Here is a 15,789-nt window from a genome sequence, read left to right on the forward strand (position 1 = left end):
GCAAGCAGGGACCGGGGCAGGGACCTGAGCAGACACCATGGACGATCAGGTCCAGGCTGAGGGAAGGTCACGGCTGGTGGTACCGCGTGCCACCTGGGACTGCACCCAGTGCCACCCGGGCAGGCACCAGCCAGGACAATCCACAGGGAAGTGCCATTCCCCAGCCTCCGCTGCGCAGGCCGAGCACCTGCAGTTTGGGGCCACTGATCCAGCACCCCTTAAACGTCCTGCGTCAGACGAAAGCAGTGAGGGGTGTCCCTGCCAGATCTATTACTTTCCAGCTGCTCCAGGGCAGCAAGGGTCACAGAACAGCATCCTGGCAATGTCTGGATACCTGAATCAGCCCCGCGGGGTGATGGTGCACCCCTCGCAAGAATCTGCAACTGTGTAGGGGGCCCATAGTGAGGTCCTGCTCCTCCCACATACGCCACAGGCCCTCCCCGCCCACTGCCTCAGTTCCACCGGTGGGTCACTGCCTCCCCAGGCCTAACACCCATGGGACCCCGAAAAATGTCTGCAGATCTGGTAAGCATCTCTTGGAGGCTCAGCTGTACCAGGGGCCTGGGCGGGGGAGCAGGATGCCACCTCAGGGCCTCCCAGCCCTTACCTGGGGGCCACGGGCTGGTGTACATCACCAGAAGGGAAAGGAAAAGCCAGCGTGAGCCAAGTGCTGAGCGCTGCAGAGAGGACTGCGGGTTCCTCAGCTACCTGGCAAAGTTCCATAAGAAACCCGTTTTGAGCCAATCTTGGAAAGAAGGAATTTCCACGAGCAGAAACGGGGAACCCAGGATGGGCATCACACCCGGCAGTGTGGTGGGCGGGCAGTGGGGCCTGCCGGGTGGCCTGGGGAGATCACACGGGCTCCAGCCCACGCTTGGGGATCAGCCTGTATCGTCTAAACAGCTGGCAACCTTGAGACTCTGCAAGTAGGAGTGTGGCCACAACAGGTCGGCACGGTGGCCCGCCCATCACCCCGCGCACTGCTCCGGCACCGGCCTCGCCATCAATTCTTCCTCTTCTACAGCTGCGGCCTCACTCCCTCAGGAATCTGCCATCTCAATGAGGCCTCCCTAACATCCCACCTGCACACACCCTGCGCTTCCTCCTGAGTCTGTCTGCCCATCCCTTCCCCCCGATCATAAGCTCTCTGAGGACAGGAATGGTCTGTTTTGGTTGCTGCTTTCTCTTCAGCATCTAGAAGAGGGCCCAGCTCAAGACATCAACTGCACAAACAAATGAATGACTGCCCAGAAAAAGACAAAAGACAGACTACAACAGCCAGGCACGGGGGCTCACACCTGTAATCCAGGGACGGAAAAAGACTACAGCGGCCAGGCACAGGGGCTCACACCTGTAATCCCAGCACGGTGGGAGCCCAAGGCAGGACGATCAGGACGATTGCTTGAGCCTGGGAATTCAAAACCAGCCTGGAAAATACATTAAGACCTTGACTCTACCAAAAAAAAAAAAAAAAGCCAGGTATGGTGGTGCATACCCGTAATCCCAGCTACTTGAGAGGCTGAGCAGCAGGAGGATTGCTTGAGCCAGGGATGTTGAGGCTACAGTGGGCTATGATCAGCCACTGCACTCCAGCCTGGGTGACAGACCGAGATCCTGTCTCAAGAAACAAAAACGAACACCCCAAAACCAAAAACCAAAGACAGACAGCAAAGACAAGAGATCAGGAAAGGGAGGAACGCAATCTCGGCTCACTGCAACCTCTGCCTCCTCAGTTCAAGCGCTTCTCCTGCCTCAGCCTCCCGAGTAGCTGGGATTACAGGCACCCACCACCATGCCCAGCTAATTATTTTGTATTTTCAGTAGAGATGGGGTTTCACCATGTTGACCAGGCTGGTATTGAACTCCTGACCTCAGGTGATCCACCCACCTCAGCCTCCCAAAGTGCTGGGATTACAGGCGTGGGCCACTGTGCCTGGCCAGAGGCTTTCTTAATAAGGGAATAACTTAAAAACTTTTCCACAAAAAGCACAGAGAATTCCAACCCTCTGAAGACACCGCTCCTGAAAGCGGCCTATTTTCACCATGAGCAGGGAGCCCGGCTCCCATACCCAGAGCCCAAAAGAGAACACGGGCCCAGCCTAGGCTGGTTCCTGAAGGCGACAGGCCCCTGGGCCCCACTGTCTCTGCACCAGAGGGGTTGGGAGCCCTTGTCCTGCCCATGGCCAATCCCCCCATATGCTCAAAGCAACAGTCCATCCAAAGACTTTGAAAAAAAACACAGCCCCCCAAATCTCTCACAGACTCAGCCAGGCAGCCACTCCATGCAGATGAGATTTTAGATTCCAAATCAGATGGTCTTCTTGGGTGGTTTTATTCAAACATGTTTGTAAATCATGATACAGTTTAATTAAAGTGGAACATCTCTCCGAAACACTCTGGGATTAAGTAGACACGCACGCGTGCAGATCATTCGAGAGTTAAACAGAACAGGAGTTAGGAGTCTTCTGACTTAGCGGTTCTCTAAGTGTGGTCCGGGGAGCTTCAGGGGGGTCCCCAGGGCCAGAGCGGCTTGTTTTCCCTGCGCTGACATTTGCTCCGGTGGCTCCGGTGAAACTGCAGGTGCATCTGCACAGCGCAAGGTGGCGATGGCACGCGGTACCCTCAGACACTGGACTCACCACCACAGCAGGTGCACAGTACAGGGACTAAGCCGGCCTACCTTAAAACGTACTGGAGAAAGCAGCAAAAAGCATCAAGTTTATTCCACATTGACTCTTAGGCCTTTTTTGTTTTTTTTCTTGATATGGAGACTGCCTGTGTTGCCCAGGCTGGAGTACAGTGGCACGATCTCAATTCACTGCAACCTCTGCCTCCCAGGTTGAAGTGATTCTCCTCCCTCAGCCTCCCAAGTAGCTGGGATTACAGGCGCCCACCACCACACTGGGCTAATTTTTGTATTTTTAGTAGAGACGGGGTTTTACCATGTTGGCCAGGCTGGTCTCAAACTCCTGACCTCAGGTGATCCGCCCGCCTCGGCCTCCCAAAGTGCTGGGATTACAGGCGTGAGCCACTGTGCCTGGCCGTGCCTGGTCTCTTAAGCCTTTTGAATGTTCTGTATGAGGAACTGGGAGGTGCACGTACCCACATACCCCTAAATGTGAGGCTACCCCAAGGAGAGGCACTTGAGTGTGGCCTTTGGAGCTGTGACCTGGAGTAGGGTGCTGGGCAGATGTCTTCTCCAAGCAGACCTAGTGACCTGCACCTCTAAGAAAATGGCTGACGGTGTCTGTTGCAATCGTAAAATTCAAGCTTTAACATAAAAATTACAGTTGTAGAAAACTTATATTCACCACCATGAGCTTCAAGCTTCCAAATACTTGAAAGACTTCTGGTGAGTTTGGCTGGGCGCGGTGGCTCACGTCTGTAATCCCAGCACTTTGGGAGGCCGAGGTGGGCGGATCACAAGGTCAGGAGATCGAGACCATCCTGGCTAACACGGTGAAACCCCGTCTCTACTAAAAATACAAAAAATTAGCCGGGAGCGGTGGCATGCGCCTGTCGTCCCAGCTACTCGGGAGGCTGAGGCAGGAGAATCGCTTGAACCTGAGAGGCGGAGGTTGCAGTGAGCTGAGATCGTGCCACTGCACTCCAGCCTGGCCAAGAGTGAGACTGTCTCAAAAAAAAAAAAAAAAAAAAAAAAAAAAAGACTTCTGGTTAGTTCAGCAGTGTTCATGAATGGGATGTTTTGATGATCTGTGCGATTAAATGTGTCACTGCTGGAAGGCCCATGTAACTCCGTGAGCTAGTGTGTTCCAAACGCCTGGTGCATGACAGACAAAACACATGGAAGACAGGATCCATTCGGGCTGCAACTCTACAGCTGCAGATTCTACACTGCAGCTGACTTTCAAGAAACTACTGCTTTTTCTGGCTGGGTGTGGTGGCTCACGCCTGTAATCTCAGCACTTTGGGAGGCTGAGGTGGGTGGATCACACGAGGAGTTTAAGACCAGCTTGGCCAACATGGTGAAACCACATCTCTGCTATAAATATAAAATTAGCCGGGTGTGGTGGCTGTAATCCTAGCTACTCGGAGGTTGAGGCAGGAGAATCGCTTGAACCCAGGAGGCGGAGGTTGCAGTGAGCCGAGATTGCGCCACTGCACTCCAGCCAGGGCAACAAGAGCCAAAAAACTCGGTCTCAAAAAAAAAAAAAAAAATGAACTGCTTTTCGAGTTCTGGTGTAGTAGCAACAAATACCCATAGTTATCTGAAAAGGCTATGAAAATAACCCTCCCTTCCAGCTACATAGCTGCATGAGGCCAGATTTTTTTTTTAATCCTTCAACCAAAACAACATATCCCTGGCTGGGCGCGGTGGCTCGCGCCTTTAATCCCAGCACTTTGGGAGGCCGAGGTGGGCGAATCACAAGGTCAGGAGATCGAGACCATCTTGGGTAACACAGTGAAACCCCATCTCTACTAAAAATACAAAATAATTAGCCAGGTGTGGTGGTGGGCACCTGTAGTCCCAGCTACTCGGGAGGCTGAGGCAGGAGAATGGCGTCAACCCGGGAGGCGGAGCTTACAGTTAGCCGAGATAGCGCCACTGCACTCCAGCCTGGGCGACAGAGCAAGACTCCATCTCAAAAAACAACAGCAACAAAAAACAAAAAAACCCCAACATATCCCTGTCGACAAATCCAGAAGCCAGCTGATGCTTTCTATTAAGGCAGACCTTAAGGAGATTTAGGAAAAATGTAAAACTACGCCATTCTTCTCATTATATTTTGTTGTTTTAGAAGAAATTATGTTTCATAAAAACATTTATATGAATACATATTTAATATAATAAAATGACATTTTGTTGTATCAAATGTTTTTTAAACTCCTGTTTTAATTTGTAATACAACAGATATAACCCACATAAACAAATGGTCTTCGGGGTTTTCAATAACTTAAGAATGTAAGGAGGTCCTGGCCGAAAATGGCTGAAGAGCTGCCGTCTGAATGTCCCTTTCCGGGAGTGGATTGTCATCTAGAGTATTTTCTTAAAAACACAGCAGCCCTGCCTGAGGTTTCTTCAGGAATAATGGTAATACTGGCAGAATCAGCGACAAATGGAGCTCTATCCACAAGACCACTGCAGAAATTCGGGTCTGGTTTCTATCAGACTATAAAGAACAGCTGTCCAGGCATGGTGGCTCATACCTATAATCCCAGCACTTAGGGAAGCCGAGGCAGGAGGGTCACTTGACCCCTGGGGCTCGAGACCAGCCTGGGCAACACAGAGAGACCTCGTCTCCACAACAAAAATTTTTAAAGTAGCCGGATGTAGTGGTGCATGCCTGTGATCCCAGCTACTCGGGAGGCTGAAGTGAGAGGACTGCTTGAGCCCAGGAGGTTGAAACTGCAGTGAACCATGATCATCCCCACTGCATCCAGCCTGGGCAACAGAGCAAGACCCTGTCTCTAAAAAAAAAAAAAAAAAAAAGGCCAGACGCGGTGGCTCACGCCTGTAATTCGAGCACTTTGGGAGGCCAAGGCAGGCGGATCATCTCTCAGGTCAGGAGTTCAAGACCATCCTGGCCAACATGGTGAAACCCTGTCTCTACTAAAAATACAAAAATTAACTGGGCATGGCCTGCACTTGTAGTAGTCCCAGCTACTCAGGAGGCAGAGGCAGAAGAACTGCTTGAACCCAGGAGGCAGAGGTCGCAGTGAGCCGAGATCTTGCCACTGCACTCCAGCCTGGGGGACAAGAGCGAAACTCCACCTCAAAAAAAAAAAAAAAGGCACACAAAGAAACCTGCCCTGAAGTCGGATGTCCTCCTATCCCCAGGTCTAACCTGGCACTGCACACAAGCCCAGCAAAATCTGGGCACATGATGGGACCAGACTTCAATGCACTGATGGCTGCAGCGCCAGGGCCTAAAGGGCGAAGATCAATGTCCACGCCAAGGTGACCAACAGAAGCAGAGGGCCACAGGGCACCCCAAACGGCTGTGAAACATCCACTTTCAACTGCGTTCCCAGGCCGCTGCCCTAACAGCAGCCTCTTCTATTGTGATGTAAAAGAGAGGGGTCCCCGCAGGGAGACGGAGAGGAGCTTACAAAGGTCTTTCACCTTCCTACCCAACTGTCATCATGCTCCATAGAAGCACATGGAAATGACCTCAGACATTAGGAAGCCGTAGGAGTAGCTTCAGAAATGCCCCAAGTGTCAGCCCCAGGGGTGGGGGGCTAGAAATCCCCTCAGTGCGCTGTACCCTGCAGAGTCAGTCTCACAGGGTGCAACAGAGGGAACCACACAGAAACAGACTCTGAAACTCACAGTGTGTAAAAACAAAAGCGAGGGGGCCGGGCGTAGTAGCTCACGCCTGTAATCCCAGCACTTTCGGAGGCCGAGGCGGTCAGATCACCTGAGGTCAGGAGTTTGAGACCAGACTGGCCGACAGCAAAACCGATCTCTACTAAAAATATAAAAATCATCCGGGTGTGGTGTCCAGCGCCTACGGTCCCAGCTAATCGGGAGGCTGAGGCAGGAGATTATCTGGGTGTGGTGTCAAGCGCCTGCAGTTTCAGCTAATTGGGAGGCTGAGGCAGGAGAATCGCTTGAACCCGGGAGGCAGAGGTTGCAGTGAGCCAAGATCGCGCCATTGCACTCCAGCCTAGGAGACAGAGTGAGACCCTATCTCAAAACAAAACAAAAGCAAAGGCAGGACTCAAGTCAATATTCATTTATTCAAAACAGTGTCCTAAGAAAAACACATTCGACCAATTCTTTAATGAAAACACTGGGAAATCCAAACCCACTAAATTCTGAGCCAATCTTTTCCTTTTATTCCCTAATGAAGTTTGCTCTACTTCAGAGATCCCCTAAAAGTCCTGCACGTTTGCATAACTATGGCAAAGGAATGCAAGCTACTCTCCTCATGTCTTCAGCAAACTGTTGCAGTGACAACGCAGCCCACACTCTACTAAGGCATCCTCCTGGGTCTGGGGTCCAACAACCAGACCTTGAGCCACACGAGTCAAGGTTCTAGAACCTGGAGGCACCACCAGGTCCGAATCCAGGATCCAGTACTTACTGCTGCGTGACCTGAACCTCTCTGTGCCCCAGTCTCCTCACTTCCAAAACAGGAGAATGGCAGGACCCACAGAGTCATGACCGCCTAAAGCCCTTTGCAAGTGCCCGGCACTCAGCACTCGCCGTGCCCTTGGTAACTGCTGCTACGGCTATTACTGAAGTCATGAGAACTCACTCTAACCGCTCAAGTCACTCCTGGAGCCTCAGACTTCATCTGTGTGACTCTTGGTACCATCTTTTCATCACACCCAAGCCTGGGGCCACTCCCTGCCAACGCCACCATTCACATATTCATTACCCACAGCACAATTCCACTAACTGTTTTATGAGTCCTGATTTGCCAAACACAGCATTTAAAACATTCCACTTCTGAAATAAACAAAAGCAGGCTGGCGCAGTGACTCATGTCTGTAATCCCAGCACTTTGGGAGGCCGAGGTGGGAGGGTCCCTTGTGCCCAGGAAGTCAAGGCTGCAGTGAGCAGAGATCGTGCCACTCCACTCCAGCCCAGGCAACAGAGTGAGATCCTGTCTCAAAACAAAATATTATAAACAAAGCAAACCAAAATAAAATAAACAAAAATGGAGTGAAATAATGGAGACAGCCCCCTGGCCAGGCCTGCAAGACTCAGCGCCGACGGCCCAGAGCAGACATAGTCAGCACCCACTCCTTGCCCACCTGCTCTGGGCCTCGGGCCCCCAGGCGGCCCTTCTCACGCCACAGTGGCCCCGGCCCAGGCAGTGTTCTTGCCCGGCACACAGCCTGCTCAGAGCCCTCTGAAGGGTGGCAGGCTCGTGAGTTCAAAGCCACAGAACCAGCATGCACTTTAGGGACAGAAGAGAAGTGGCTGACATCAGGTAGGAAATGGTGGCTTCTGTCCACTACAGCCGATGTTTAGGGGACAGCCGCAGTTAAATGAAACTTTTACCACGTTCAAGGTGGTTTTGCTTTTCGGAACTGGACCACCCTCTTGCTTGCTCGTGCCTGTGGTAGCTCTCCATGCGGCTTCGCCACAGATCCTGCCCACGGTCTGTTCTGAATTAAACACACTATTGAGTTGGAGCACTCATGTGTTTGCTCTGTCTCTCTGGGGCTTTGTTTAGAAAACAAACTTTGACAATATCCAAGCAAACAATGGGACCAAATACCTGCAAAGTCACTTAAAAAAACAAAAGATATCTGTTCCCATTCCAAGGGCATTTTGTAAGAAACAAAGAAACATGCTTTCTGATATCATTCATCTGAATCAACGCATACCCTGTCATCAGCGAGCCCTAAGCCAAGAGGCTCACCCTCAGAACACGTGCCTTCCTCAGAACAAGACAAGGTTTGCACTGAGTCTTCCACATTCTTGTACAAGCACCCTTGTAACCAAGCCCATGAGGCTCCCACACCCCATAGTCTGTGCCAGACGAGACTCCTCAGGGAACCCCAGCCGCCGTCCCATCTATACCCTGCTTTATCCAGGCAGCGCCGGCACAAACTTACTGAAGCATTATTTTGAGATTCCTACAGGAGAGACTCACAAAGGACCGATGACAGCCCTGCCACCCACTTACACAGCCATTATCGCAACAGCGAGCCGCAGCACCAACGGCTTCCTATGCACGAGGAAGACTTGCCATGCATTAATTCACTTCACTCCCACAGTGTAATTCCCGTTACTAATTATGACAACAACAATTATTAACTATAGTAACTATTATGTAATTAACACAATCACTTATTGATAATAATTGCAATGAATTATAATCAACAATTGTTCAAAATAACTAAATTATAATAAAATACAATGCATTATGGTCATATTCTGATGGTTATGATACATCATTTCATATTAGCACATGGGTATTACTTATAGTAATTAACAATGACAGAAGTCACTATTATTATCCCCATTTTACAGAGGAGGAGCTGACACAGGGGCAGCAGCAGTGGGCAGGGCCTGGGTGGGAGTCCAGGGCCTCGGTGCCAGAGCCTCTAGAACTGCCCGATACCAGGCTCACAGAACAGGAGAGCCTCAGGGGGAGACAGCTCACTGCCCCCACCTCGCTCAGCCTTGGGGTACAGCCTCCACCCAGCAGGGGCTGAGCACAAGTGAATTTGCAAGGAACACCTGTAAGCGGCCCTCAGGAAAGAGACACACGTCAGCACCGACTGTGTCCAGCGGAGCCCTGCGTGTTTTCAGCAGGCAGCCTGTCCATCCCCGGCCCCGCTCTCCACCCCCTCGCACCCTCCACCAAATGCTTCCTGCAGCTCTGCTCTCTGCAAGCAACGATGCTGGATGCGGAGATGCAGCAAGAGCAGGTCCAGCCTCTGGCAGTGAGAGAGTGGACCCCCCTCATCCCCAAACACCTTGTCAGACCCTGTAAGGAAGCACTCTGAAAAAGAGGGTGTTCTAGGTATACATGTAAGAGAAACAACAACGCAACTGGCAGCTAATGCGAGCGCTTGCTGTTCACCAGGCTCTCAGGCGCATTGACCTGTTCAATCTCAGTGACCCTGTGAGAGAAGCACCACTCTTTTTTTTTTTTTTTTTTCTTTTTGAGATGAAGTCTCTGTCACCTAGGCTGGGGTGCAGATCTCGGCTCACTTCAACCTCCACCTCCAGGGTTTAAGTGATCCTCCTGCCTCAGCCTCCTGAGTAGCTGGGACTACAGGCAACTGCCACCATGCCCAGCTAATTTTTTCTATTTTTAGTAGAGACGGGGTTTCACCATGTTGGTCCGGCTGGTCTTGAACTCCTGACCTCAAGTGATCCACCTGCCTCAGCCTCTCAAAGTGCTGGGATTACAGACATGAGCCACTGCGCCTGGCCGAGAAACACCACTCTTATGCCCAAATGAAATGAAGAGTTTTGATGACACCAATGTCAGTCACGCAGCTGGTAGGTGGAGGTTAATCAAGAACCGAGCACATCCGCCCGTGGGCGTGACCCTGTCCCACAGGAGCCCACCCTCTGATCTGTGTGCTGCCATCATCCTTTTACTTTAAAAATTGTTGGATGCTGGGCATGGTGGCTCAGGCCTGTGATCCCAGCACTTTAGGAGGCTGAGGTGGCAGGATTGCTTGAGCCCAGGCGTTTGAGACCAGCCTGGGCAACATAGTGAGACCTTGTCTCTACTAAAAAATAAAAAAGCCAGGTGTGGTGGCACACACCTGTAGTCCCAGCTACTCAAGAGGTAGGAGGATTGCTTGAGCCTGGGAGGTTGAGGCTGCTGTGAGCCATGATCGCACCACTGCACTCCAGCCTGGGCAACACAGTGAGACCGTCTCCAAAAAAATAAAGTTGGGCCAGGCATGGTGGCTCATGCCTGTAATCCCAGCACTTTGGGAGGCCTAGATGGGCAGATCGCGAGGTCAGGAGTTCGAGACCAGCCTGGCCAACATGGTGAAATCCCGTCTCTACTAAAAATAAAAAATTAGCCGGGTACAGTGGTGGGCACCTGTAATCCCAGCTACTTGTGAGGCTAAGGCAGGAGAATCGCTTGAACCTGGGCAGCGGAGGTTGCAGTGAGCCGAGATCATGCCACTGCAACTCTAGCCTAGGCGACAGAGCAAGACTCCGTCTCAGGGGAAAAAAAAAAAGTTGGCCAAGAGTAATGGCTCACACCTATAACCTCAGCACTCTGAGAGGCCAAGGCTGGAGAAATACTTGAATTCAGGAAGTTGAGGCTGCAGTTAGCTGTGACTGTGCCACTGCACTCCAGCCTGGGTGACAAAGCAAGACCTTAACAAACCCAGAACTATTGTAAATATACAAATATACCTCCCCCAAATAAACAGCACTCAGAACTGCTCAAGACATTAAGTGAAAAGGAAAGACAGAAAATCATAAATGTGGCTGATCCCAACTGTCTACCCATGTATAGGAATGTGTGAGCCTGGGCGACATGGTGAAAACCTGTCTCTACAAAAAACACAAAAAATCAGCCAGGGTGGCGGTGTACACCTGCAGTCCCAGCTACCTGGGAGGCTGAGGTGGGAGGATCTCCTGAGGCCAAGGCTACAGTGAGCCGTGATTGTGTTACTGCACTCCAGCCTGGGTGAGTGAGATCTTGTCTCAAAAAAAAAAAAGAAAAGAAAAGAAAACATATTTCTTGTGAGTAATATTACAGGTGATTTTTTTTTCTTTTTATTTCCACATCTTCTAAATTATTTGAAATGAGCATGTCTCTTTTTATCATGATGGAAAGTTTTTTAAAAAACTAGAATCAAAAAGCAACTCTGCCCAAGGAAAATTCTGCATGGAAACCCCACGGCGGCATGACGGGGAGGGGTCAGGGCGGCTCCTCCGAGAGCAGCTGCTGGCTCCTTATCCTGGTGGCAGCCGTGGCCTTATCTCTGTGATGCAGACAGAGGCTGCCATGGAAAGAGGGGGCCCCTGGCCCCGGGTTGCCCACACACAGTGTATACAAGACACAGCCACCCGCACCTGGCAGCCACTGTCGCCAAGTCACTAGGGATGGGCTGTGGTGCAGGCTCGGGAGCAACTCTAATACTTACGGGCAACACCAGGAACAGCTCCCTAACAGGAGCTGTAAGTACAACACGAACAACAACCTCATTTTCCACTCTGGACCACTAATGACCATCCGCAAATGATCCACTGAATGTCTTACACTAGACGCAATGACACAAGAGAAATAAAACAACAACGCGGCCCAGCAATGCTGGGGCCCAGAGGCACAGCTCAGACCAAAGCGGGGTCAGAGAGAAGGGAGCAGGGAAACCAGACCGGGCGCCAGGGACCCAGCAGGCCAGAGGCTTAAAGAAGCCGCGGGAGGCCTGAGGCTAAGGCCGCGTGCTCACTGCCCTGCAGAGCACAGAAGAGGAGGGACCTACCCCCAGGCAACTCTGGAAAGCAGCGATCGGACTGCACTGTAAGGCCAAAGACAAAAAGAGCCACACACATATGAGGGCTCCGGTCAGAAAGTCTGTGTCTCGCAGGGGTGCGGGCCGGCAATTCTCCACACTCTACAGGCACACTAGGTTTCAACAAATAAGCAAACACACTGTGGACAGTGAGCGCCAGGCTTCTCAACACCTGCTAATGTTATAAGCAATGGGGGAGGTGAGAAACCCTGCTGGGGTGGATGTGAATCTGAAACACCGGTATGATCCCATGGTTTTTTAACATGAACGCGAGAGATAAGCACACGTAGATGTGTGTACACAGGCATGCTAGTGTGGACGAGTGTGTCTCCTGCCTGCGTCCAGACCTGTGTTTCCAGCACCATCCTCCAATAAAAGAACAGGAGCTCAGGGACAAAACGGGCTGGTGCAGGAAAAATACAAGGAGCCCGGAGCATCTTGCAGGTTCCAGAAGAGGAACAGTCAGAATGTGAAGGGGCACGCTGAAAAGATGCGGGGCTACCTGAAGGGGTCCCACGTCAGGAGGAAGAGGGGCCTTCAGGCAACAGCACCGGCCACGTGGGAGCCTGGGTGGGAGGGGCTCCAGAAGTGAACATGGAATATCCAGAAAATGGCCATTAGTCAAATGGACAGATGTGCCTAAGAGCTGCAGGCCGGGTAAGAGGCCTGTAGCAATGCTAACCTACCCTACGATCAGACAAGATGATGGCAACAGGGGAAGCCGACTACAGGAGCCTAAAATCATTGTCAAGTAAAACGGTAAGAGAATATTTATGAATGAAATGATATGACTCAAACAATGGAGGGTGCGGAGCAGGAGAGGACAGGCTGAGTGATGGCCACGTGAGTGTTCCTTATATTTTCTCCTCCACTTTTATGCACATTTGAATTTTTCCACAATAAAAAGCCCTTTAAAACTTCTTCTCGGCCGGGCACAGTGGCTCATGCCTATAATCCCAGCACTTTAGGAGGTTGAGGCGGGCAGATCGCTTTGAGCTCCGGAGTTTGAGACCAGCCTAGGCTAACATGGCAAGACCCTGTCTCTACAAAAAATACAAAAAAATTAGCCAGGCATGGTGGCATGCATCTGTGGGAGGCTGAGGCAGGAGGATCATTTGAGCAAGGGAGGCAGAGGCTGCAGTGAGCTGAGATTGTGCCACTGCAAGCCAGCCTGGGTGTCAGAGTAAGACCCTGTCCCCAAGAAAAAGAAAAAAAAAATTTTTTTCTCAAAGTTTGCAAATTCAACATAAATCTGGTCTCCTTTTCTTTTTTCTTTTTAAAAAAGAGACAGGGTCCCGCTCCATCACCCAGGCTGGAGTGCAGTGGCGTGATCATAGCTCACTGCAGCCTGGAGCCCCCGGGCTCAAGTGATCTCCCTGCCTCCTGAATTGTGCCCATCCATGCGAAAGGAGCAGAAGTTCTCTGGGCAGCAGCCTCTCCCTCACGCCACATTTGCTCCATCTCTCCACCCACAGTTGCCTTCACAGGTGCCATTTCTGATGATCTCCAAGCCATCTGCCAACCGTTTTCCACCCTGCAGCCGGTGGGCCCACCTGTCTCCCACACTTCCTCCTTGGGCTGGATGATGATGGCCATGCCCTGGCAGCCTCTGGCCGCAGCAGTCCCCGACACCCCACGCTCCGGGCCACTTTCCTGCCCTCCTACTGGACCAAGCACTTGCTTGCGCTGGAGGCACCTGCCATTTTCCATGGATTTGTGAGTGACTGCTCACAGACTCACATCTGTGTTCATGACTCACACCGTGAGCTCGCAGGGCAGAAGCCAAGACTGTGTCCATTCACCATTGTCCCCAGTTGCAGGCATGACCCCAGCACATAGCTGTCACTCAACACTGACTCAAAGAACCAGCTTCTTTGACATATGAGGCATCCAGGATGGAGTCCGGGTACCGGACTCCCTTTTCGGTCTTGTTCAATGATGTTTACCTTTATTATGTTCATTTAGTCATCCAGGTTCCAAATATGCTGTACACTCTGGCATGAAGAAATGAACACACCTAATATCTATTAGGTGATCTGGGCAAAACATCTTAAATCTCACTTTTTTTCCACTTTGGTAACTAATCTGCTAGAAATGGTTTAGTATGGTTCACTTTCTAAAAGGTTCAGATGATAGGAACAAGTGTTGATGAGGTTGTGGAGAAACTGAACCCTTCGTGAACTGCTGGTGGGCATGCAAATGGTGCAGCCACCGTACAACAGCTAAGCGGGTCCTCAAAAAGTTAAACACAGAGTGACCATCTCACCCAGCCCATGACAAATTAACACACACGTCCACATGAAAACTTCTACACAAATGCTCACAACAGCACTATTTACAAGAGTCAAAAGGTAGAAACAGGCCAAATCATAGATGAACTGGGACATATCCATACACTTGGATACTTGACGACAAAAAGAAACGAAACACTCATGCTGCCGCATGAGCTGTGAAGACACGCCGAGTGAAAGAAGGAGACACAAGAGTTCACTGGCTGTGTGGCTTCATCTATAGAACATACACAGAACAGGTCAATCCAGCAAGACGGAATGCAGATGGGTAGTTCCCAGGGGCTGGGTGGGAGGGAATGGGGGTGACTACTTAATGCACACGGGGTCTCCTCTTGGGGGAATGAAACGGTTTGGAAGTAGACAGCGATGATGGCTGCACCACACTGTTAATGCGCTACATGCCACTGAATTGTTCATCTTACAATGGTTCATCTGATGTCACTGCCACAAGTCCCCCTGGCACTCCAGGGGTTGAACACGGGTCACATCTGGACCTAGCAACACCCAGAAGGGCAGGGCTGGTGGGAGCGGAGGGCGCCGTCTTGCTGCGTGCCCTTTGATGCGGCCATGCTTCCCTCCCGTGCACACCTGTTACCTGTCTCCATCAGTGCTACAGGATGCGGCCCCATGGCCCCTCCCTCCATAATGGCCGCCATCATCACCCCTGCCAGGCCACAGACGCCACCTCCCATCCCAAACACAGCCCTGGGAGGCCACTTGCCACGGAGCCACAAACCACAAGAAGAAGAGGCGCCAGGGCGGGATGGCTGCAGAACTTTTCAAAAGGGTAAGCGAGTTTCAACATGCAGATTTAACTCTTAAACAGAGAAATGACTAAAGGCAGTAAGCCTTTAGTGAGTTAAAGAAAACACATGGCTAACACTGCAAAGTACACACAAGGGAACCAAGATGATCCCGGGGCAAGGAGGTCACAGTGGGTGATGGAGACAGGTGGACAGGAGAGCCCACCACAGGGCGAGATGCATGGGAAGCCAGGAAGGTGCAGGGCGAGCGTGATGGACCGTCCCCTCCTGGGTTTCTGGAACCAAGCTTGTCCATAACAGACACTCACACTGGCTTGCATGGGTGGCACCCACTGTCCTCAGGCCAGCTCCAAAGAGCCCCCACCCAGCAGGTCTCGATTGGGTCACCCGGCTCTGCCCGCTCTGGAGCCCTGCCTCACTCTGGAAGGCAGCCCACTTGGGCCAGCCTCGCCCCCTGCCTTCAAGCACACCCCAACCAGCCAAGCAGGGCGAGTCCCCATTTGTAGAAGTGGAGCCAGAACATCCACACTGCACGCACCTCAGGGCACAGAGCCGGTGTGTGCGGCAGGTGACCACCTCACCCTGGACGGGGATGGACAGTGGCAGAACAAACCCAAACACCCCTCCAGCTCCAACCACCAATCTGCAAGAAAGACACTCGGAACAGAGGGCATGCCAGGCTACACCCAGGAGATGCAGCTGCAGGAGACGGCAGCACCGAGCAGCCAGTGTCCCCAGCTAACAGCAAGGCTGGGGGCCCAGGAGGAGGCTCTGGTCCTCGCATTCCGAGGCCACCAACTGTGAACATCCAC

The 15,789-nt window shown here is 51.7% G+C and overlaps 1 protein-coding gene across 8 annotated transcripts in view; it reads right to left on the reverse strand.

The window, feature by feature from the left end:
- AGO2 (argonaute RISC catalytic component 2) overlaps positions 1 to 15,789 on the reverse strand; it is a 117,940-nt gene that overhangs the window by 91,209 nt on the left and 10,942 nt on the right. The gene's annotated exons all lie outside the window — the stretch shown is intronic.

This window comes from Pongo abelii, chromosome 7, assembly GCF_028885655.2.
Source record: "Pongo abelii isolate AG06213 chromosome 7, NHGRI_mPonAbe1-v2.0_pri, whole genome shotgun sequence".
NCBI lineage: Eukaryota > Metazoa > Chordata > Mammalia > Primates > Hominidae > Pongo > Pongo abelii.